This window comes from Anabrus simplex, chromosome 2, assembly GCF_040414725.1.
Source record: "Anabrus simplex isolate iqAnaSimp1 chromosome 2, ASM4041472v1, whole genome shotgun sequence".
NCBI lineage: Eukaryota > Metazoa > Arthropoda > Insecta > Orthoptera > Tettigoniidae > Anabrus > Anabrus simplex.
In genome coordinates, this window is record NC_090266.1 from 184,418,028 (window position 1) to 184,441,834 (window position 23,807).

The 23,807-nt window shown below is 41.7% G+C and overlaps 1 protein-coding gene and 1 pseudogene across 1 annotated transcript in view; one reads left to right on the top strand and one right to left on the bottom strand.

Annotated features, from left to right (window-relative positions):
• The window catches only part of LOC136863989 (LITAF domain-containing protein), a 150,114-nt gene that overhangs the window by 18,100 nt on the left and 108,207 nt on the right, over positions 1-23,807 (bottom strand). The window lies entirely within an intron of this gene.
• LOC136863479 (ribosomal protein S6 kinase beta-1 pseudogene) lies at positions 9,904-11,220 on the top strand (annotated as a pseudogene).

The following is a 23,807-nucleotide window of genomic DNA, read 5'->3' on the forward strand; positions in this document are numbered from 1 at the left end:
GGAAAATCCAATTAATGGCGGTTAAACAGGAGTGACATATTGGGGTGAACTTTTGAAAGACTATATCTACAGAATATCTGAGAAACGTAAAATATTACAGACGTAAAAAGTGGTATTTGGAATCTCCTGTAAATGTAAAGAAAGATTTGTTTTTGGAAACTCCACTTAAGGGTAACTAAAAAGGGGTGAAATTTTAAAATGAGAATTTCTACAGTATATCTCAAAAACTTAACATGTTACAGAAGTGAAAAAAAGGTATTATTTATCTCTATTAAAAATAAAGAAACGTGTATTTTTAGTTTTCGGAAATACCACTTGTGTGGAAAGGGGAGCGGGTGTAGAAGTGACTTAAATTGGTGTTGAATTCTTTTAATTAGGCTACTGATATCTCAAAAATGAAGATATTACAGACGTGAAATTAGACATTTGGAATCAGCTTTAAAGTAAAGAAACACGTAATCTCGGAAAATCGAATGAAGGGTTCGGGGGGGGGGGGGTTGAAAGAATAGAAAAATTAATTGACTTTATTGTATGAGAATACATACATCTAATAAAAACTAAAGTTGTTACGGACGTGAAAATTGGTATTTGAATCTCCTTAAACAAAGAAAAACGCGCTTTGGTGGTGGGGGAACCATCTTGGGGGGCGGGAGTGAAAAGGAGCTGAATTCCTTTCATGAGGACACATAAATCAAAAACTGAAGAAGTTAGAGTCGTGATAATTGCTACTTAGAAGATCCTTTACTATTAAAGAAACAAGTATTTTTTGCCGGAAAATTCACTTACCGGGGGGGGGGGGGGAGGAGTGTGAAAGGAAGTGAAAAAAAGATAATTATTTTTATGGGGATACTTATGTCCCAAAACTGAAGGTAACAGACGTGAACATTGGTGTTTGGAATCTCCTTTAAACATAAAGAAACACGCCTTCTTTTAATTTTTTGGTTGGGGGGGGGGGGTAAATAAACTTAACGGCGGTGGGGTGTAAAAGGAGGTGAGACCAATTGCTTTTACTGTTCATAATGTACTTATAAGGAGCCTCCGTTGCTCAGGCGGCAGCGCGCCGGCCCCTCACAGCTGGGTTCCGTGGTTCAAATCCCGGTCACTCCATGTGACATTCATGGAGGACAGAACGGAGGCGGGACAGGTTTTTCTCCGAAGACTCCGGTTTTCCTGTCATCGTTCATTCCAGCAACACTGTCCAATATTTCATTTCATTTGTCATTCATCGATCATTGCCCCAGAGGTTTCGGCAGCCGGCACAATTCCTAATAATAATAATAATAATAATAATAATAATAATAATAATAATAATAATAATAATGTTCTGGACCGTTGTTAAATGTGCGGACCACCCTGGAAACGGATCCTGGATGGGTAATGACTAAGAATGCAGTCCGGCCGCGAGTTCATTACCGCCAAGGCACCCAAGACGACACCACGCCGGATCTCCTGAAGGATTTCATCCATATTAAAAATGCTTATAGGAAAAGATGGCAAAGATTTTGGGACCCAACTGACCGGGGGAATATCTGGACCTAGCCCGGGAAGTACGAAATCGATTGCTGGAAAGAAAGATTGAAAAATGGGAGGAAACATGCCGTAATCTATTAGAAAACGAGTCAGATCGCGAATTCTCGCAGGAAACGAGTCAGATCGCAAATTTCGGCGGATTATATTTCTAAAACAATAAGCATTCAATTGTAAATTTCAGTATAATACCGTAGCGAAGCACGGGTATCTTACTAGTTTTATATATATAGATGAAGAGTATCATACGCCATTTTCATATCTGAAGCAGGCCTAGCTACTTGCATTCCTATTAGTCAATGTAAAGTAGCACGTGATCTCGCTCCTGTCAATAATGTTAATCATAATCCGTTACCAACCCCAGCACAAGAAAAGCGCAAGAAAATGTACCGACAAGAACCACTCCAGACCAATGGTCTTGTCCAGGTCCTATCCTAACGTCTGAACGGCAAGAACCAGTCCAGACCAATTGTGTTTCCACACGAAACTAGGGGCCTAGGGCCGCTTCGCTTTGCTTGTCCCTATATCACTGGTTTTGTCCAGGTCCTATCCTAACGTCCGCACCAATCGTGCAACAATAATCACTACCACCAGCTATCGAAGCACCACTCACTCATTAGTTCCTAAGTACAAAGGTTGACAGTACACAGCACCGCTTGACAACATCCTTCCTGAGAAGGCCACGAGCATGTAAACAAACGACATCCGTTATGTGGGTGTGAAAGTCTTGTCAAGCGGGCTGGAGTAATGATGAGCTCACATCGTGTGGAAGTACAGGGCTGCCATATTCGCTAAAAGTGAGAGAACCATCAATTTCACTCTCACTTCTTGAAATGTTTGTCTAATATATCCAGACCAATGGTTTTGTCATGAACTTACCGTAACCTATACAGACCAATGGTGGTGTCATGCAGGATACTAAAGGCCTAAGGGCCGGTAAGTTACTCTAACCTGTACGCCCCCCCCCCCCCCCCCGGCCAATGGTCTGGTAACTAGCCGGACCTATCCAATCCAGACCAATGGTTTTGTCGCTCCTGGGACGTAACCCATCCAGCCCAATGGTCTTGTCACTAAGATTGTGTAAGTTGGCAAGCCTGCCGTGAGTGGCATGTGCCGTGCTGGATCTCTAACCTGACTTTCACACACCGGTTATGGAAGTTTTACCCCAAATACTGTAACAAACCATCCCATGGTGATAATGATGATAGACCGAACACTTCGTACGTTAAACCATTTGAAATAATTATTGTGTTAATGTCAATTATGTTAAATCGCATAGTTACCTGAATTGTTCAATTCCATATTTGTGGACGAAGATTCGAATAGTGGCGGCGTAGGACTGGAGGCTCTCATATTGTTTCGTATCGTAGGTGGAGATCTAGTACGCTGTATTTTCATAAAGTGACTCGGAAAATAAAAAACTGTAGGGATGGTTCTGGACAGCAAGCGTCTTCTATCATTGTTGATCACTATGTATTTTTCTTCAAAATGTCGTGAACACAGGAAACTGTGCTTTGTCGGAAACCATTTATCACGTTTCATATTTATTACCCATTGTTTCGTGAGTTCCTTATCTTTCAGAGGGAACCTACAAGAGAAAAGCATAGATTGCTTTATACAAACACTGACAACGGGGAAACAGACTCTGCTAATGACCAAAATTTTCATTCTTCACTAAAAAAAACTTACCTGAAATATGATATATTCTTTGAGCTGCCTCTACGGAACGTGCAGTTGATTGCTGCACATATAGGCGGCATAATTTATGCAGTTAATTTATCAGATTCAGTGCAATAAACCACGAAAAGAATACACCATAACCAGAATAAACCGTAAGACACGGGCGGATATAATATGGCGTCGCTATTTTGCCTTGGCACCGCCTAGAGCGCTGTAGCAGACGTGTTAGCCACTCTATAGTCCTCTTTCTAGCTCGTTGGAGTAGTGATGGGACATTCGATTCATTTTACTGAATCGATTCATTTGATTCCGTTCACGTTACTGAATCGGTACAGTGATCCGATTCACGGCACATTAGTCACCGCTCCTACTGCATCTGTGTAGTATGTGCTGGTAAGACAGCAGCAACAGCATTCAGTGCTCGCAGCTGCCATCTGGTCTTCATACTATGAACTCCTTTTTTAGAAAAATGCTAGTCACTCTAATACATCGAAGGTTTCCGGCGACGCAGGGTGGGAAAGGTTAGGATTATGAAGGTAGCAGCCATGGCCTGAATTAAGGTACAGTCCCAGCATTTCCTGGTGTGAAAATGGGGAAACTACGGAAAACCATCTTAACGGCTACCGACGGTGGGATTCGAACCCACCATCCCCCGAATGCAAGCGCATAGCCACGCGATATTAACCGCACGACAACTCGCTCAGTCATTTTTGAAAATATGTATTTTTCTGTCAGCTGAGGATTTTTTAATCGTCATATTTTGTATAGGCTACCCGAGATGTAGAGTAGCCCGCTGGTTTTCTGATTCAACATACTGTTGGTCAAGTTAGTGCGTCTGTCCACATATGATTGAAGTCTTGTGCAACGATGTGACATATGAACTGAGAGAATACTGAGCCATTCTTCCCAAAATAAAACAGGTACTTTTGAGTGGTCATGAGCATGACTCATAGTCATAGAGCAGGCTAGAGTAGAGTTTAATTGTCAAATGTCAACTAAGTTATAATACTAAGATTCATTAAACTAATAAATAGTATAACCTAATAGCCTACCTACTTACTAGCTACTTCAGAATTGTGTTGTGACTAACTTTTTAACACTGCAAATAAATCCATCTATTATTTAAACCTCCCTGTAAGAAGAGGACAGTGAATGCAAATGGGTATTATTTTCAAATGAGCTGAGCTCGAGAGTTCATTATAGCATTCGATTCTTTCAGTGTAGCATGGCTCACTGTATGTCTCGCTGCAGTGAGCCGATAAGGAGCCGTGCGTATCTTGTGTCTCACTGAGCCGGCTCGTTCACGATTCTTCCCGTGTGCCATGGCTCACTGTATGTCTAGCTGCAGCGGAAGCTCGGCTCTCCGCGTGTCCAGTGAGCCGATAAGGAGCCGTGTGTATCATGTGTCTCACTGAACCGCGCTCGTTCACGATTCTTTCGATGTGCCATGATTCACTGCCTCGCTGCAGCGAAAGCTCGGCTCTCCGCGTGTCCAGTGAGCCGATAAGGAGCCGTGTGTATCATGTGTCTCACTGAGCCGCGCTCGTTCACGATTCTTTAGATGTGCCATGATTCATGTCTCGCTGCAGCGGAAGCTCGGCTCCCCGTCAACGTCCAGTGAGTGCGCCACTCAGCACTGTCCGCTGGGAGTAAGCTGAATCGTGTGTCATGAGCTCGCCGTTCCTGTGAATCGATTCACTCGGACACTTGAATGAATCGATACACTGCTTCGAATCATGCATTCAGTAGCCAACACTGCGTTGGAGTAGCATTAAGATATGAGTACGGCCGACTTGTTGCGTCGCTCTAGCTAGCTCCTTACCGGTCTTGACAATCGGGTCCACGCACTGTAATCGGAGTAATTACACAGCTCGACACGTGGCGCTGGCGGCCGACCTATTTGCGGTAGAAATGCATACTTCTTTATGGGAAATATATTGACTTTGATTGGCGATTTATCGTAATTTAGAGTTATGGAGAATGTTACATAGGTTAATACTGTTAAAATTAATACTAAATGTTACTTTCGTTGATATTTGCCAAAATGATATCGTGAAACGAAACTGCGGGGAGATGACTTAGTCCAGCTGACGTTCTGATATTGACTCTGATTGCCGATGTATCTTAATTTTGGGAATAAAATAGTATATTACATTGACTAATATTGTTAAAATGATTAATCTTAAAGGCTACTTTCATTGATATGTGCAAAAATAACGTCGTGAAATGAAACTGCGGAGGATGGAGTAGTCCAACTGACGTTCCTTACTGTAAGGAGTAATAGTTTTTATTATCATGGCATTTAGATACATAGCAGAACTTACCACAATACTTTTGTCTTCTAATGTTACACTGAAGAAAATGGAAATTGCAACACTCAGAAGGAGTGGTGCTACATTGCTGCAATTGAACATGCAGGACAAGTGTTCGGTTGTGCTTCGATGATTACACTTTCAGGTCCCTCTGATCGCAAGTGTGGACAACAATCAATACAGGATGTGCCCACCACGAGCTGCAATACATTGATGAATTCGTCGAGGCATGGAGTCAATAATGCCCTGGATCGCTTCCTGAGGAATTTTGGCCCAAGCTTTCTGCACTGCACGGGACAGTTGTTCCACAGTTGTGGGTGGCTGAGGACGGTTGGCCAGTTGTCGACCCATCATGCCCCACACATGTTCAATAGGACTGAGGTCCGGGGATCTGGCGGGCCATTCTAAGGTTGTGATGTCGTGGATAGCTTCTCTGGAGATGCGTGCAGTGTGAACCCGGACACTGTCCAGCTGAAACATCCCATTAGCCATGTTCGCCATCATAGGGACAACCACTGGATTGAGTACCCTATCAACGTACTGTCGAGCAGTCATAGTGCCCTCAACAAGCACTAATTGTGATTTCACATTAAAGCCAATAGCTCCCCAGACCATAATGCTTGGTGTTGGCCCTGTGTGCCTCCCGCCAATAAGATCTGGGCGGCCCCTCTCCCCAGTACGTCGGCGCACACGATTCTGGCGATCACTGCGGGCAAGACAGAAGGGCAATTCATCACTAAAGACGACCCTATGCCATTCGTCGACTCACGTCGATCGTTCTCGACACCAGGCCAGCGTTACACGTCGCTGTTGTGGGGTCAATGGAACACCTTCTGCAGGGACACGGGCTCGTAAGCCAGCTGAACGCAGGCGATTACCACTGTTTGTTGTGTAACGTGGGGTGCCACAGCTGCTCGAATTTGCGCCGCTGTTGCATGGGGTTCCATCCGGGCCATCCGAATGATGCGGCGATCCTCTCTCACAGTTGTCTGTCGCGCTGGGCCTGTGCAGGGTCTACGAGTGTGGTTATCTTCATTTGACCACTGCTGCCATACACGTTGTACCGTAGATGCCTGTCGGCCAACACGTGCAGCGACAGTCCTTAGCGATAATCCAGCCTCACACAGCCCAATTATCCGAGCCCTCTCAAACAGCGACAGTTGTTGATAGCGTGCTCTTCTCTGTCGTCGAGGCATGTTTGACGGGGAACACTTCACTGCACAGACTGCAAGTCAACTACGCTACACCAGAGTCCGTATACTGGAGTTGATTCCTCCGCGACCAATCACGTGAGAAGACTTGTAGCAACAATCCAATGGGTCTGAAACTTTGATCGTTTACATACCTACATGGCATCGTTCCATATCTTGAAAATCAACACCAACGACCAATGCCTTCATGGTGTTGCAATTTCCATTTTCTTAAGTGTAATGTTGAGAATAAGAGTCATTGTTCAATTAGAGTTTTAAAATTCTTCAAGCGCTGCTCTCAGGAAGGGGGATGGACAAAACATAAAAGTCTTACTTTTTCCATATTCGTTATATGCATAACATAAATATTTTGACTCAAGCATGATTAAATCTTAATTTCAATATACACTAAATAGTTTCAGATTACATTTCATTTATACCTTTCACTAGAATATTAAATACCGGGCAAGTTGGCCGTGCTAAATTCGGTAATAATTTTTACTTGAAATAGAGTAGGGTGGAACAAGTTGGCCGCGCGGCGTGCAGTTGTGAGCTGTGAGCTTGCATCCGAGAGATAGTGGGTTCGAACCCAACTGTCGGCAGCCCTGGAGATGGTTATCCGTGGTTTCCCATTTTCACATCAGGTTGTACCTTAATTAAGGCCACGGCCGGTTCCTTTCCACTGCTAGCCCTTTCCTATTCCACCGGCGTCATAAGACCTATCTGTGTCGGTGTGACGTAAAACAAATAATGAAAAAAGAAGAAGAAAAATTCTAAATGAAAATTCAGTGAGAGAAAAGTATTTTAAATAAATAAATTGTAAACTGTTCTCTGCTCGATGATGATGATGTTTATTGTCTAAAGGGGCCTAACATCTTGGTCATCAGACCCATTCCTCAGGTAACAACACTTCATACGTTGGCCTTACCGTCATAGCAATAGTGATTCTTACTTGTCAATGTTTAAATGTTAACGTTCAGATTATCTTGGATAAAAATGTGTTGTGTTGCTGTCATATGGGAAATACGACACCGCCTAAAGGATTATTCTATGAAAGAAAATTAATGGGTAAAAATACCTGATTAGCGTGATTAGCTGTCACTCCCGGAGGCCCGGGTTCGATTCCTGGCCCTGCCACGAAATTTCAAAATTGGTACGAAGGCTGGAAAGGGGTCCACTCAGCCTTGGGAGGTCAAGTGTGTAGAGGGGGTTAGCGATTCCCACCTCAGACATCCTCGAAGTGGTTTTCCATAGTTTCCAACTTCTCCTCCAAGAAAATGCTGGGATGGTAACTAACTTAAGGCCACGGCTGCTTCCTTCCCTCTTCCTTGTCTATGCCTTCCAATCGTCCCATCCCCAACACAAGGCCCCTGTTCAGCATAGAAGTTGAGGCCGCCTGGGTGAGGTACTGGTCATCCTTCCCAGTTGTATCCCCCGACCCGCAGTCTCACGCTCCAGGACACTACCCTTGAGGTGGCAGAGGTGGGATCCCTCACTGAGTCCGAGAGAAAAGCCAATCCTGGAGGGGTAAACAGAGTAAGAAAGAAAGAAAGAACGAAGGTAAATACCCGAAATAGAAACGGAAAACTAACATGAGAGTGCTACCTGTTTTTAGCCACTCCGTAGTTTTGTCCTGGTTTACAGAGAATTCGTGAAATGATAGTGTCCCTTTGCTCTTTTTTTCCTCTTCGGAATATAAAAAAAGGCACACAGCAATATATATTCGAATATTTCCCAACACAGTTATAGAAAAGCAAATCACCACATCATTGAAAAACGAATTAGCGCATAAATTAAATTCCTTGTTCAGGACGAAGTTACAGCGAGAAATCAATTTGTTCTTGTTTCCATAAAATTTCTGCTCGAAGTACGAAAAGGTGCACAAGAATGTCACAAGTTCCAAGATTTGTAAACACAATTTTAAAAATATAATCACCACACTACACAATAAAAAATAAACTCACTAGCTCATAAACTATCAGATCTCAATATCAAGCCAACAAGCACCTCATTGCGAACATTTACGACAGCAAAATCATATAAATAACACTGGAAATGCGGCAATTTGCGGTATACAGCTTCCTGTCAGTGGGTAGTAGGCCAGCGCTCCAGCGGCATTACGGTGAAACTTTCCAATTACAGCTTTATGCTGGGCTTCACACGCGATTGTCAAGGCCGGTGTAAGGAGCGCAGTGAGGGATCCAGTCGGCCGTGATATGAGGATTGGAGTCAGTCTTGCCTGAACTGTGTTAATATCATCTGTAACACGGCCATTGCCATCTATATCCGTAACGACCGCACTGGGGGTAGGTTGCTACTAGCAACTTGCTAGATATTTCAATGGAACACGCCCGAAACAAACATTAGTTCGCCTATCATTCAACAGATGGCGAGAGAAAACCGATACACATGTTAGAATGTTCATGATTATTTTGAGCGTAATGCTCGAGTAGGAGTAGACATTAAATTAAATCAGTAAAGTAAAGCAGAAAGTGAACGCAGAACATCAGAAGGTACACTCTACTGTACGAAGTTAAGTAGAAGGCGTCTATAGCCCTGGTTGTCTTAACAAGTTCATCCATTTTTAAATTCGAAATGACAATTATCCGATAATCTACACGAATTTTGGCACTTGATCAAACTTGTGATAGTCCACCTACATTTATGTTGGTAAACGTAACACAGCTGTTTCCAAGCACTGTCGTTCATAGTGGAAAAAAGCTCGTCATATTTCAAACTAGTTGCCAATCGCGCATGCGCATATCGACGATAAGTCGAACTATCACGAATTCGTTCTATGAACAAAGGTAATACGATGTCTATGGAGGTTACTTGGCTAAAGGTACTTGCGACTATAATTTTATTCGTTACCTGTCTGATGAGTGAAATTATCTTTGTTAAAAGACTCTACCATATAAAACAGCGGAGGTGGTTTAAATAATTATCAATATAGGCTACATACCGGTAATTCTGTTACTGATTGTTCAGCGCCTTCTATTGAAGACATTGAAAAAACGGAAGTTGAGTTACTCTCAGTGGTACAGCAATTATAGAAAAAGGAGATACTGAAACGTAGCCTTTGTGTTAGTTTCGCGTTGTAGAAGCAAGATTTCTGCATGTGAAGCAGGTGGAGTCTCAGCAGTCGAGTAGTGTTGGTTTAATATTTTTCAGGATATAACAATTAGGGAACGTAAATGGCAGGGGCAATATTTCATAATCAACTGCAAGATGCAGAGGTTCATCCAGACGATTCCGGTGCAAGTGGTTTTGAACATTACCCAAACGTGAATGGTACTCAAGCAGAGATTGTTCAACAGTCAAAAGAAAATGGGAATGGTAAGATCAGTATTAAGGACTTCAAAATTCTGAACTATTTAGCCCAGGGGGGTTACGGGAAAGTGTTTCGAGTTCGCAAAGTGACTGGTCAGGACTCTGGAACTATCTTTGCTATGAAAGTGATGCGTAAGGCTTCCATTTTGGGTAAGAAAAAACATATACAACTCACAAGAGCAGAACGCAATGTGCTCACGTCGGTGAGGCATCCTTTCATCATAGACCTGATCTACGCCTTTCAAACTAGTGACAAGCTCTGCCTCATCCTGGAATATATGTGTGGCGGGGACTTGTCCACACATCTCAGGAGAGAGAAATTGTTCCCAGAAGACTGGGTATGTTTTTATGCGTCAGAAGTCATCTTAGCTATTGAATATTTACATATGCACTCAATCATATATAGAGATCTGAAGCCCGAAAACATTCTCCTCGATGCACGAGGTCACATTAAATTAACAGACTTCGGTTTGTGCAAGGAACATATCCAGGAGGGCACCGTGACCTACACGCTCTGTGGCACTATAGATTATATGGCCCCAGAAATATTTATGAAGAAAGGCTATGGTAAAGCAGTCGACTGGTGGTCACTGGGAATTTTATTATATATAATGCTTACTGGTGCACCGCCTTTTTTTGCGGAAAGCAGAAAGATGACACGGGACAATATACTTTCCGGAAAGTTGAACTGTCCACCCTTCCTGACGCCTGAAGCTGTGGACTTGATTGCTAATTTTCTTCATAGGAACGTTAGCGAGAGGCTGGGGTCAACTCCGGGAGACGGAGAGGCCATTAAAAGTCACCCGTTCTTCAGGAACATCAACTGGGCCGACGTTATAGCTAAGAAAATAGAACCACCAATTATACCGTCCTTGACGGGAGAAGACGACGTATCACAGTCCGACACCGAGGTCACCAAACAACCGCCCATTGACTCCCCCGACGAATCAAATTTCAGCGAAAATGCCAATATGGTATTTAAGGGCTTCACTTTCATAGCTCCTTCATTACTAGACGAAATGTACCAATCACCGCGTATTGTAAAGGCACCTTCGCCCATCTAGACTGCCTTCCCGGCGCTCTCATTGCACAATCCTTTCAGCCTTCAGCTGCATATTTCCCCAGCTGGCTTTATAAGTAATAACCACAAGAACTTCTCAACGACACTCCTGAAAAATTAAGATCTAGAGCAGGGGCGTTACTGCGGGTTAGAAACACCATCATGGACATTTTACAAAATAAAATAAACAGAAACTGACAACAAAGAAGCAAAAACTGACTCAATTGGTTGGCTCTTTTGAATGTTCACAAAGACATAATTGTAAAACCAACAGATCTCTTGAACCTATTTTCTAAAAAGCCTCAAAAGTTAAACCGTAAAACTATTCATCTTGATCACGTTCTTATTCTGTATTTTAATGTAAGATTTTGTAGTTTACTGGTACTGCAATCTGAATATCAACATCATTTACTTGTATAGTGCCCTTATGACACTCATACATGCACAAGCACCTTCATTATGTTCTATCATTGTTTTGTAACTATAACCTCCTCCCACCCAACAAATATCGACCCGTAGTAACCCCCCTCCCCCTAGCTACACCATTGTCCCCAGTAGACATTATATTCGCAGTAAGATAACTGCAAGAGCATCATTATAGTGGGGTAAAGATCTACTGATGGCCTTCTTGGACTTTGAGAAAGCATACCATGGGAGTGTCCATTGTGTGAAAGTAGGAGGAGAGAAAACAGACAGGTTTGATCAACAAAGTTATGACAAGGAAGTGCTCTGTCACTTTTGCTCTTCATTGTAGTAATGGATGACTAATGACAAAAGTGACAACGAAAACTGGGGAAGGAAAAAGGAAAGTGACGATGTTTGCAGATGACTTGTTAGTCTGGGAAGAAAAGGAAGAGGATATCCAGGAAGAGTTAGATGCATGGGAAGGTAAGATGGAACAATATGGAACGAAATTTGATGCCAAAAAAAAAAAAAAAACGAGATAGTGATCACAACTAGAAAGAAGGCGAGACTACGAGTGCGAATGTGCTTGGAGGGAAGGCAGACAGCCATGACTAAGATCAGGAGTGGAAGAAGTGTGTACCAAGAAGAGGAGAAGACTGGGCAAGAATGACAAGGAAGAAGTGGTGGGAAGACAAAAGGAGATGGTGAGGCTTCTGTTCCAAGCAGACCTGGCTAACAGCTGGAAACTGCATATGATGGTGACAATAACTTCTCAACAGGCATGGCTCACAATGCTCAGTCATTATATGTAAGTAGATATATTTTTAAACCTTTATGTCTACCTTAAATTCTGTGCATTATACAAAATAAACTTTAATTATTCTCATAGCCAGTAAGTTCATGATTGTGTTTGATGAAACTTCTTGAGTTTGTAACTGAAAAAAAAAAGTTCAGATTGTGAACTGATATGAGGTTGTCCTTTATGCTTCCAGTAATTTTCATGTTTGCGGTTTTCTTTGAATGCTGGATACCTGGAACCATGCGTTATGAGCTGCTCAGCATTTTGGTCTAATACTCCTACTATTGGTCAGGAGGAACTCGTCCAGAAAGGTAAGAAATTGTTAATAATTGGTTTGATCTTTACAACAAGAACCATGTAGAAATTTCTCCAATTTGATCCAAAAGAGCTTGAGTAGTCTCAGCTTGGTGTTCATCACCCGTAACTGAGATTGTGGTATCAAGTATCAGAGAAGTCAGTTATTTCTCTCTTTGAATGCCAATTTACATGGGCCAGTTCTGTGGTAAAAGTGTCGATTTCCCTAAAAATGCAGTGTTGTATAAACGTTCAGAATTTCCTAGCTGTTGAAGTTTGTCAATTGATTTAGTTTTTGGCATTTGCCTATCATTTCATTCATCTAGTATTCCAAAACTAGAAATGTATTTCATGTCAAGTTTGTAAAAAGTACACTTTTATAAAACATTTCTTCTGAAATTTGTTTTTCTGTTTGGTAATCCATAACTGACATAGAAAAAAAAGTGCAGAAATACACTCCAATTAAAAATAGAACAGTTAATAATTGATAGAAATGCTATATTTCAGTTATCTGGCTGTGTTACTTAAGAATCTGTAAAAAAAATTATGCCAATTTATTTTAAAAAATTGACTATCAAAAAAATTAACTTACCAGCTACAGTAAGTGAATGAAATAAAGCATAGTCACAATGCACAAAATCTTTAAAAATTCCCATAGATTTCTTGAAATACAGTCTGAATGTAATCCACTTTGACAATGGACACATGCAGTAAAAGTCAGTTTTCTGGGTATTTAATTGCAGGAACAGGAAACCCTACAGACTTGTTTGCCTGTTGAAAGATGTTCTTGACACCAAATGACAATGTTTGTTCCATGAGAAACATGGCCACTATTGTTTTCCCTCTTTAAAAGCAAAAGAGGTTCCATTTTGACAGTAAGGTAGCATCACAGGATATTAGTGTCATTTACATGATAAGTATATAAGAGTTATTTCTATGTCAGTAACACTTTCTTTATGAGTGGCTTTCACAACACCCAAACATTCCTATTTTATATTATTTGTTCTTCTATTGCTTATATAATGAGGCGTTTAATATTTCAATGGTAATAGCCTAGCACTTATATAAAAGCAGAAATCGCCCATAATCACCATGATTCCCGCCGTTACATGACCTCATTCTCCTGTACAACAGAGCTTGATAAATTATATGGAGTGTTAGGGGGTTTGTATTAATACATGCGCTTTGAAATAATTCAGTGACACCAAACTGGTAACTAAATATGTAAAGGAGGAGGTTATACTGAGCTCAGTAAACAAGGTATCAAAAAAATACTTTTAAGCATCATGGTAACGTGGTGACAGAGTATGAAATAATTTTACAAATTACACAAATCCTCCTGCATTTCAAGTTTTTTATGTTACTAGTGCATTGTTACATATACAGTGAAACCTCGGAATGCGAGTAACTTGGTCTAGAAGTGTTTTGCAAGACGAGCAAACATTTTAAATAAATTGTAACTTGATAAGCGAGTGAGGTTCCGCAATACGAGCGTCACGTGTGCCTACGTTTTCCCCTCCCCCGTTCGTTTGTTGAATGGATGAATGAGGTCTTTGGTCCTGTAGTGAAGAAATACCTTTCAGAAAAAAATCTGCTGCTCAAAGTCTTGATGGTTATGGACAGTTCTCCAGCTCATCCTCCAGGCCTTGAGGAAGACTTACTGGAGGAATTCAAGTTCGTTAAGTTCCTTCCTCCCAACACTACTCCACTACCACAGGCTATGGATCAGTAAGTCATTTCAAACTTCAAGAAGCTATACATCAAAGGACTATTTCAGCGATGCTTCGAAGTGACCAAAGAAACAAACCTTACCCTCCGAGAGTTTGGAAGAAATCAATTCCCCATCGTAAATTGCCTGAAGATCATCGATAAAGCCTGGGAAAGAGTCACCAAGAGAACTCTCATTTCCGCTTGGGGAAAGCTGTGGCCTGACAGTGTTCTTCGACGTGACTTTGAGGGGATTGTTGGTGAGAATGAGCCGCCAATTATCGATGAAATTGTGTTCTTAGGGAACTATGGGGCTGGAGGTGACTGACGTGGACATTCAAGAGCTGGTGGAAGAACATAGCCAGGAACTGACCACCAACTAACTGATGGACCTGCATTGCGAACAACAGGAGGAGGTTATGGAGATCTCGTCCAGGGAAATGGAGGAGGAAAAGTCAATGGAATCTCTCTCTTCAACTGAGATTCAGAAGAAGTGCAGAATGTGGGAAACGGTGCAAAATTTTGTAGAAAAACACCACCCGAACAAGGCTGTGGCAATGCGAGCGATTAATCAGTTCAATAACATATCAGATGTAAGGCTTTTCAGTTCAATGACAACAAAATGTCACATTTTCGTGAAATCCTCAAAAAGAGGCAAAAGCAACAGTCACTGGACAGGTTCCTCGTTAAAGTTGCACGAAAAGAAAAATAATTCCAGCAAGCCAACAGATAGCAGTGATTCCGTTAGTGAAATTCATGCTACACAGTAACTCTTCTCATGTCACCTCTAGTCTCCCTCACACCAACAATGATTCTATTTTAAGGAAAAGTGCACTTAATATGTTTTACGATATATTTTGTTTTAGAAATGGTATGCGGATAAATGTTTTTGTGTTGTGGACGAATCATCTGCGTTTCAATTATTTCATATGGGAAAACTTGCTTTGATATACAAGCACTTTGGATTACAAGCATGTTGCGGGAACGAATTATGCTCGCAATCCAAGGTTCCACTGTATTGGTTCTTGGAAGTTGATTTCATTATATAATGTAATTAATGTTAGACTCCTTGGCCAGTTGATCAGTGTCAAGGCCTTCAGTTCTCAGGGTCCAAGTTTGACTCCAGGCCAAATTGGAGATTTCAATAGCATATGATTAATTCTTTGAGTTCAAGGACTAAGTGTTTGTGTTTGTCCCAAATATTCTTCTCTTTATACACACTCAACACATCACAGTACCAACCACCAGATAGACACACGATAGTGAATACATCCTCCACACTGGGTTGGCATCACGAATAGCATCCCATTGTTAAACATGGCCAAATCTATATGTGCGACAGTTCAAACCCGCGGCCTCACCAGCATACGAGAAAAGCAGTGGAAGCAGAAGAGGACTGTAATTAATGTTATACTGAATAATATCTTGTTGTAATCAGAGAGACCCATAAGCTTGATTACATACACTGATCACCCAGAACATTATGACCAAATACCTAATAGCCGGTATGTCCACCTTTGGCATGGATAACAGCAGCGATGCGTCTTGGCATGGAAGCAATAAGGCCCTGGTAGGTCGCTAGATGGAGATGGCACTACGCCTGCACACACACGTCACCTGATTCCCGTAAATTCCAGGGAGAGGGGCGATGAGCTCTGATGCCACATTATAAATCATATCCCAGATGTGTTTGATCGGGTTAAGATCTGGCGAGTCGGGGGGCCAACATATCAATTGTAATTCGCCACTGTGTTCCTTGAACCACTCCATCACATACCTGGCTTTGTGACTGGCACATTATCCTGTTTAAAAATGCCAATGCCATTGGGAAACATGATCTTCATGAAGGGGTGCACGTAGTCTGCAACCAATGTATGATACATCTCGGCTGTCATGTGCCTTGCACAAGCTCCAATGGACCCATGGATGCCCATGTGAATGTTCCCCAGAGCACAATTGAGCTGCCACCAGCTCATCTCCTTCTCGCAGTACAGGTGTCAAAGAGCTGTTCCCCTGGAAGATGACGGATTCGCACCCTCCCATCAGCATGATGAAGAATGCATACCTGCCAACTTTCAAAAAGAGAAATCCAGAAGATCCTACATACATACATTGTCAATCGTTCTGCTTTTCATCGTTCAGTCTGCAAGCTTCTGTGAATTTACTAAACATCGCCACAATCCTCTATTTACAACTAGTGCTGTGGCCTCATTTAGTTTTATACCTCTTAAATCATTGGAAACCGAGTCCAACCATCATCGTCTTGGTCTCTCTCTACATCTCTTACCCTCCACAGCAGAGTCCATTATTCCCCTAGGTAACCTATCCTCCTCTATTCATCTCACATGACCCCACCATTAAAGCCGGTTCATGCGTATAGCTTCCTCCATCGAGTTCATACCTAACTTAGCTTTTATCTCCTTATTCCAAGTACCCTCCTGCTATTGTTTCTACCTGTTTGTTCCAGCAATCATCGTCGCTACTTTCATGTCTGTTACTTCTAACTTATGAATAAGATATCCTGAGTCCACCCAGCTTTCGCTCCCGTAAAGCAAAGTTGGTCTGAAAACAGACCAATGTAAAGTAGTTTCATCTGGGAGCAGACTTCCTTTTTACAGAACACTGTTGTTCGCAACTGCAAGCTCACTGCATTAGCTTTACTACACCTTGACTCCATCTCACTTACTATATTACCATACTGGGAGAACACACAACCTAAATACTTGAAGTTATCTACCTGTTCCAGCTTTGTATCACCAATCTGACATTCAGTTCTTTTGAATCTCTTACCTACCAACATCAATTCAGTCTTTGGAAAGCTAATTTTCATACCACACTCATTGCACTTTTTTCAAGTTCCAAGATACTATACTGCAGGCATTCGGCACAATCTGCCATTAAGACCAACACATCAGCATAGGCAAGACTGCTTACTACATTTCCACCTAACTAAATCCCTCCCTGCCACTTTATTACCTTTCAGCAGATGATCCATGTAAACTTCCACCTAACTAAATCCCTCCCTGCCACTTTATTACCTTTCAGCAGATGATCCATGTAAACTATGAACAACAAAGGTGAAAGATTACAGCCTTGTCTAACCCCTGTAAGTACCCTGAACCAAGAACTTATTCTACCATCAATTCTCACTGAAGCCCAATTGTCAACATAAATGCCTTTGACTGATTTTACCACAAACTTACTACGCTGGCGTAGCAGGGGGAGAGCTGATACTCCCACGTGGCACGTCCCAGGTGGCAGATAGGGGGGTCCTAACCACCTTGCTGGCGGACTTGAGGGAAATAAAATACCTCTCACGGACCAAACACACTACCCTCTGCGGGTGGGGGACGCACATGTAGAATACTCCCGCGGTATCCCCTGCCTCAACTTGGGAGTATGGATTGGCGATCACGGGGCCCTTAGCTGAGTCCTGGCATTGCTCCCACTTTCTTGTGCCAGGCTCCTCACTTTTGTGTATCCTGTCTGACCTCCCTTGGTCAAGTCTTGTTCTTTTCCGACCCCGACGGTATGAGAGCATTCGAGGCCTGGGGAGTCTTTCATTTTCACGCCCTTCGTGGCCCTTGCCTTTCTTCGTCCGTTACTTCATTTTTCAAAGTGACAGATCCCTTCTTTCTTCTTTTTTCTCTCTCTCTACCCCCTGTGGGTGGGGGACACAGACGAAAAATACATCCACAGTATCCCCTGCCTGTCGTCAGAGGCGACTAAAAGGGGCGACCAAGGGATGATTGTCTTAGAACCATGAAATTACTTTTGATTCGTACCATCACGCGGGGAACACGATGGATCGCCTTTACTTGCGAGTAGTGCCACTATGTTAGGTACACAGTAGGTTTGTGATTCGTAGCAGCAGTAGGTGTGGACTGTGGGTTCCAAGTACCCATGAGTCGTACCCACGTGAGCAACACCACGGGTCTGGGCGTAGCCTATAAGTTGTACCACTATATGAACGACACCATGGGTCTGCGTTGCCTGCGATGTTAGGAACACCACGGGAATACCGACCCCCGTGATTAGTACACCTAAGCGAGGAACCTCATCGGTTTGCGTTGGCTGTGAGTGGCGCCATTGTGTGAGAAACACCACAAGTCTGCATTACCTGTACGAGGTACAATACTTGTGAGTAGTACCATAATGTTTGGAACACCATGAGTTTATGCTACCTTTGATTAGTACCGCAACTTGAGAATTACCATGGTTCTCCTTTACTAGCGATAAGTGCCATTATGCGGGATCGCTGATAAAGATATTGGCCCGTTTAGACAAGCATCATCGATTCAGAATTGGGCTTTGGAAGCAGTCCCTTGGTCAGTAATATTGTTTCTAGGAATGTGAGGCATTGCGCGTCTTATCCACGGATTGTTTTAAATTCATGTTCATCAGCTCATTCCTCATCATCATGTTTTGAATTCTGGTCAGTGGATGCACTTTTTTTTTTATGATTTTAAAATTGTAATCGCATTTCGTACCATACGGGCCGATGACCTAGATGTTAGGCCCCTCTAAACAAGCATCATCATGATTGATTTTAATAATCTACCTTTAATTTCATAGTCCCGCAGTATGGCAAACATCTTTTCCCTCAGAACCCAGTCATATGCTTTCTCTAGATCTACGAAACAAACACAACTGTCTATTCCTCTCGTAGCATTTTTCAATTACCTGGCGCATACTGAAAATCTAATCCTGACAGCCCCTCTGTGGTCTGAAACCACACGGATTTTCATCCAACTTCCTCCTAATCACTGATCACACCCTCACTTCCAAGATGCCAGTGAATACTTTGCATGGTATACTAATCAATGAGTTACCTCGATAACTGTTGCAATCCTTCCTGTTCCCTTGCTTATAGATAGTTGCAATTACTGCTTTTGTCCAATCTAAAGGTACCTTACCAACACTCCATGCTAATCTTATTATTCTATGAAGCCACTTCATCCCTGCTTTCCCACTAAACTTCACCATTTCAGGTCTAATTTCATCTATTCCTGCTGCTTTATTACAATGGAGTTTATTTATCATCCTTTCCACTTCCTCAAGCGTAATTTCACTAACATCATTTTCCTCCTCCGCACGAGTTCGGTTGTTCACGACACCACAAGGTAGTGCAAGTTATGAATCTCATTCCGCATTGACGGTTAACAGATGACTTGACTTGTATTGATAGGAGGATTTTATAAATATTTTCTTTTGTAAAGTAACCACAAGGTAGATTTCCTTTTACGTTGAGAAGATTTTCAAAATATTCCCTCCACCTCTCCAGTGATTCCTTGGGATATATTATGAGTTCACCTGAATTACCCAAAACATTGTTCATTTCTTTTTTTCCTCCCTTCCTAAGATTCTTTATTACAGTCCAGAAAGGTTTCCCTGCTGCTTGACCTAGCCTTTCCAGGTTATTACCAAAATCTTCCCAGGACTTCTTTTTGGATTCAACAACTATTTGTTTTGCTCTATTTCTTTCATCTACGTACAATTCCCTGTCTTCCTCGGCCATTGTTTGGAGCCATTTCTGATAAGCCTCCTTTTTACGTTTACAAGCTGCTCTCACTTCATTATTCCACCAAGATGTTTGCTTTTTCCCATCTTTATACACAGTTGTTCCTAGGCATTCCCTTGCTGCTTCTATTACAGCATCCCTGTATGCCACCCATTCTCTTTCTATATCCTGAACCTGCTTACTGTCTACTGTTCTAAACTTCTCACTAATCATATCCATGTACTTCTGTCTAATTTCCTCGTTCTGGAGATTTTCTACCCTTATTCGTTTGCAGACAGATTTCACTTTCTCTATCCTAGGCCTAGAGATACTTAGGTCATTACAGATCAGACAGTGGTCTGCATCATCGAAAAATCCTAGAAAAGCCTGTACATTCCTAACAGACTTCCTAAATTCAAAGTCGGTTAAGAGATAGTCTAATATGGATTTGGTATCCCTAGCCTCCCATGAGTAGTGGTGAATAGCCTTATGCTTGAAGAATGTATTTGTAACAGCTAAACCTATACTATCACAGAAGTCCAGCAAACGCTTCCCATTCCTATTAGTTTCCATATCTTCACCACATTTGCCAATTACCCTTTCGTATCCTTCAGTTCTATTTTCAACACTCACATTGAAATCTCCCATTAGCACTATCATGTCCTTGCTGTTGACCCTGACCACGATGTCACTGAATGCTTCATAAAACTTTTCAACTTCATCCTCATCTGCAACCTCACATGGTGAATACACCGAGACAATTCTCGTCCTAATCCCTTCAACTGCCAAATCTACCCACATCATTCGCTCATTTATGTGCCTAACAGAAACTATGTAACGTGCAATGGTATTTCTGATAAACAGCCCTACCCCCTACTCTGCCCTTCCTTTCAAACACCTGTCAAGTACACTTTATAATCTGCTATCTCTTATTAGTTATCTTCACTTACCCTAACATCACTTACTCCTAGCACGAACAGAGGCATTCTCTTTTCTGACTCAGCCAGTTCTACTTTCTTTCTTCCATAAGCCCCATTAGTATTGTTAGCTCTCCATCGAATTCCTTTTCGTTCGCCAAGTTGTTTCCAAGGAGTCCCTCGTCTTTCAAATGGGAGTGGGACTCCGTTACTCCCATAGGTCCGAGGCTTGCTTAAAATGTTCTGAGCTCTATAAATTCACGAAGCAGGATGCTACCCTACTTACACATAGTCCAAGTGAGGATCTTTCCTCTAACGGGTTAGGGACCACTGGTGGATTCTATACTCCTAGCCGTCTGAGCACAATGAGGGCCACGACTCAGAATATGTCTGAAATACCCACTCCCATTCCATAGCAACTGGTATCCCGACTCTCAGGACCACTTACTAGGCCACTCAGCAGTTGCCCATGGTTCACGAACTAGGACGTTACTGCAGTAACCCACACCATGAACCACTAAAGTGGAAAAATTTTAACAACACATGCATTCGTCGCAATGTCTTGAGACATAGTGAAAAAGTATGACAAGGGGGGAGATTACAAACAATACTAATACAAGTCAAATACATGTTATGATCACCCCTGAAATAAAATACTTACAAAAAGTTACATCTTGATGAGTGCTCATCTGTTTTCACTTAACACTGGGAACAGTTCACACAGTACACAAAGTTTTTTCTGCACTTTAAACTTGCAGATCACAATATGAATGTCACCGTCAAAATTAAACTAACATGTACATTTATTTACAAAATTCTGTCAAGTTCACAGTATGTAGGCTATTATCCATCACAGGTTGGAGAGGACAGATGGAGATGAGTTGCTTTCTTCAGAAATTCTTCACGATTTTGAATAAAATTTTTATTTCTTGTAATATTATAATATAATACTTATATAATATTCTTATTTCTTATTATTCTTTATCACAGGAATGTTAGATTTTGAGACAATGCAAATCTATTGGGAGCGACCAATTCTAATGACTAAGTAGCGTTCCTCTTTTCATGTTCTTTGGAACTACCAGGGTCAGCTTTTGGGATCGTAAGTGATGTTAAGCTAGTAGATGATGCACACTGAGCATTAACAAGCAACTCATCTTTAAAGAAACCAAGTAATGGATCCCATTGCTCTAACAGCCTCTGCAGACACCTTCCTACGAGGGTAACCCCAAAAATAAGATCTCTTTTTTAAATTTATAAATACAGAACTCTGTTCGTGCGGCAGTTGGTCACAATATTATGAAGAGTGTTTCCTGCGCTCGCATATAAACATGCGGACGCCACACTGAGGCACTCAGTCTTGGCTTGGCAGCCATTGAGAATGTAGCCCCAGTTCGTACGTGGTGTAGAGTTTGTAGCCGGCCGGACTGAAATTCACGACGAACAAAGGAGCGGGAGACCATCAATTTCCGTCGAGACAGTCGTGAAGGTTGAGCAAATCATGCGTGAAGATCGGCAGAACGCCCTGGATGATCTCTGCATTTGGTTCTTGAGGTTTCCCGAAGTGCCGCTCACAGAATTTTAACGGAAAAGTTGAAATACCGAAAGGTGTGCGCAAGGAGAAAGATGAGATTCATAATTTCCTGAACAGGCGGCGAGCTGGTATGACATGGGCGTACAAAAACTGTCACAGCGTCTCCAAAAATGCATCGACCGAAATGGTGATTATATAGAAAAATAGCTAAATGTTCAAGATGTAAAATGATGTAAATCATTACAAAAATAAACAGGTCTATGTATTTATAAAAATATAGGAGACCTATTTTTTGGGATTACCTTCGTAACGTTCCTTCCTCTTACAACTCTTTTCTAAATAATAGAAGATGTTGACTAATAGTTCATCATCTTTAACAGGTAAACTGCTTGCACCTTTCTTAGCAGCCAAGTTAATCAAATGGCATGAACAATCCAGTACGAAGACAGATGAATCTGCTTCCCTTAAAACAGCAGCAACTCTCTTCTTTTCTTCCAATATTAAGTCCTATTGAGTCACCCACCAAGGCTGGGACAGACAACACTGAGCTAATAATCTTTTCCTGCTTTACCACAAAACAGGTGACAATAGGGTAAAGCTTAGGATTACTATTATTGCTCCCATCCATAGCTAAAGAAAATGGTTCACGTTGCATGTAATGAACGAGTTCACTTCTTGAATCTGTAGCCATTTCTTTCAAAACGTGTGTGGTTTTCGTACGACCACAGCCATATCTTTTTTTCAATTTCTGAACCTGGAAACATTTTCTTAAGCAGAGCACCAGCATGATCAGCAGCAGCTAATGGGATATTATGTTCAATTAAAAGTGAAGTGAACAAGCATTCCCCTCTTACTATATCAAAGTTGGTTCCAGAAGAGGTAAAAAAAAAAAACAAATTAATTAATTTTTGTATTGGAGTCGTGTTTAAAAGATTTAATGTGATTTATTAATTCTGTTCTTCCTCCGCGAGAAACGTTTATATCACACGAGCACATGGAACAGAATGCGAATATTTCGCCTTTCCGTGATCGTATAAAACAAAATTCAGCAGAATATGCCTCCCTAAAAGACTGATAATATTGTTTTTTAGTTGAACTCATTATGAACAACACTAAAAATACTACATTGCTTACAAATTCGTCACACAATTCCACAGTCTCAGAACTACCGCCATTGTTACACCCACACACAAACAAAGCCTTTTAGCTGCTACGAAGCACGATACAGTTACGAAAGTTGTTATATATAAATTCACAGCTTGCTACTTTTCACTAATTTCTTTTCTTCAAAATCACAGCATGCTACTTGTTTGGGACCACATCTCAGTGAATAAGTAGCAGCTAAAGTCGAACAGGTAACAAAAGCATGGTGATAATTGATAATCGATATATTTACTGATGGAATTTCAAACACTGCATCTCATATTACCAGCTACTATTGAAAACAAATCCGATTTGACTGCAGAAAGCGAAAACAAGCGCGGATATTCAAAATCCATACAATAAAGCTGTTCATCCATACAACCGTGAAGCACACTCAAAATCCGTACAT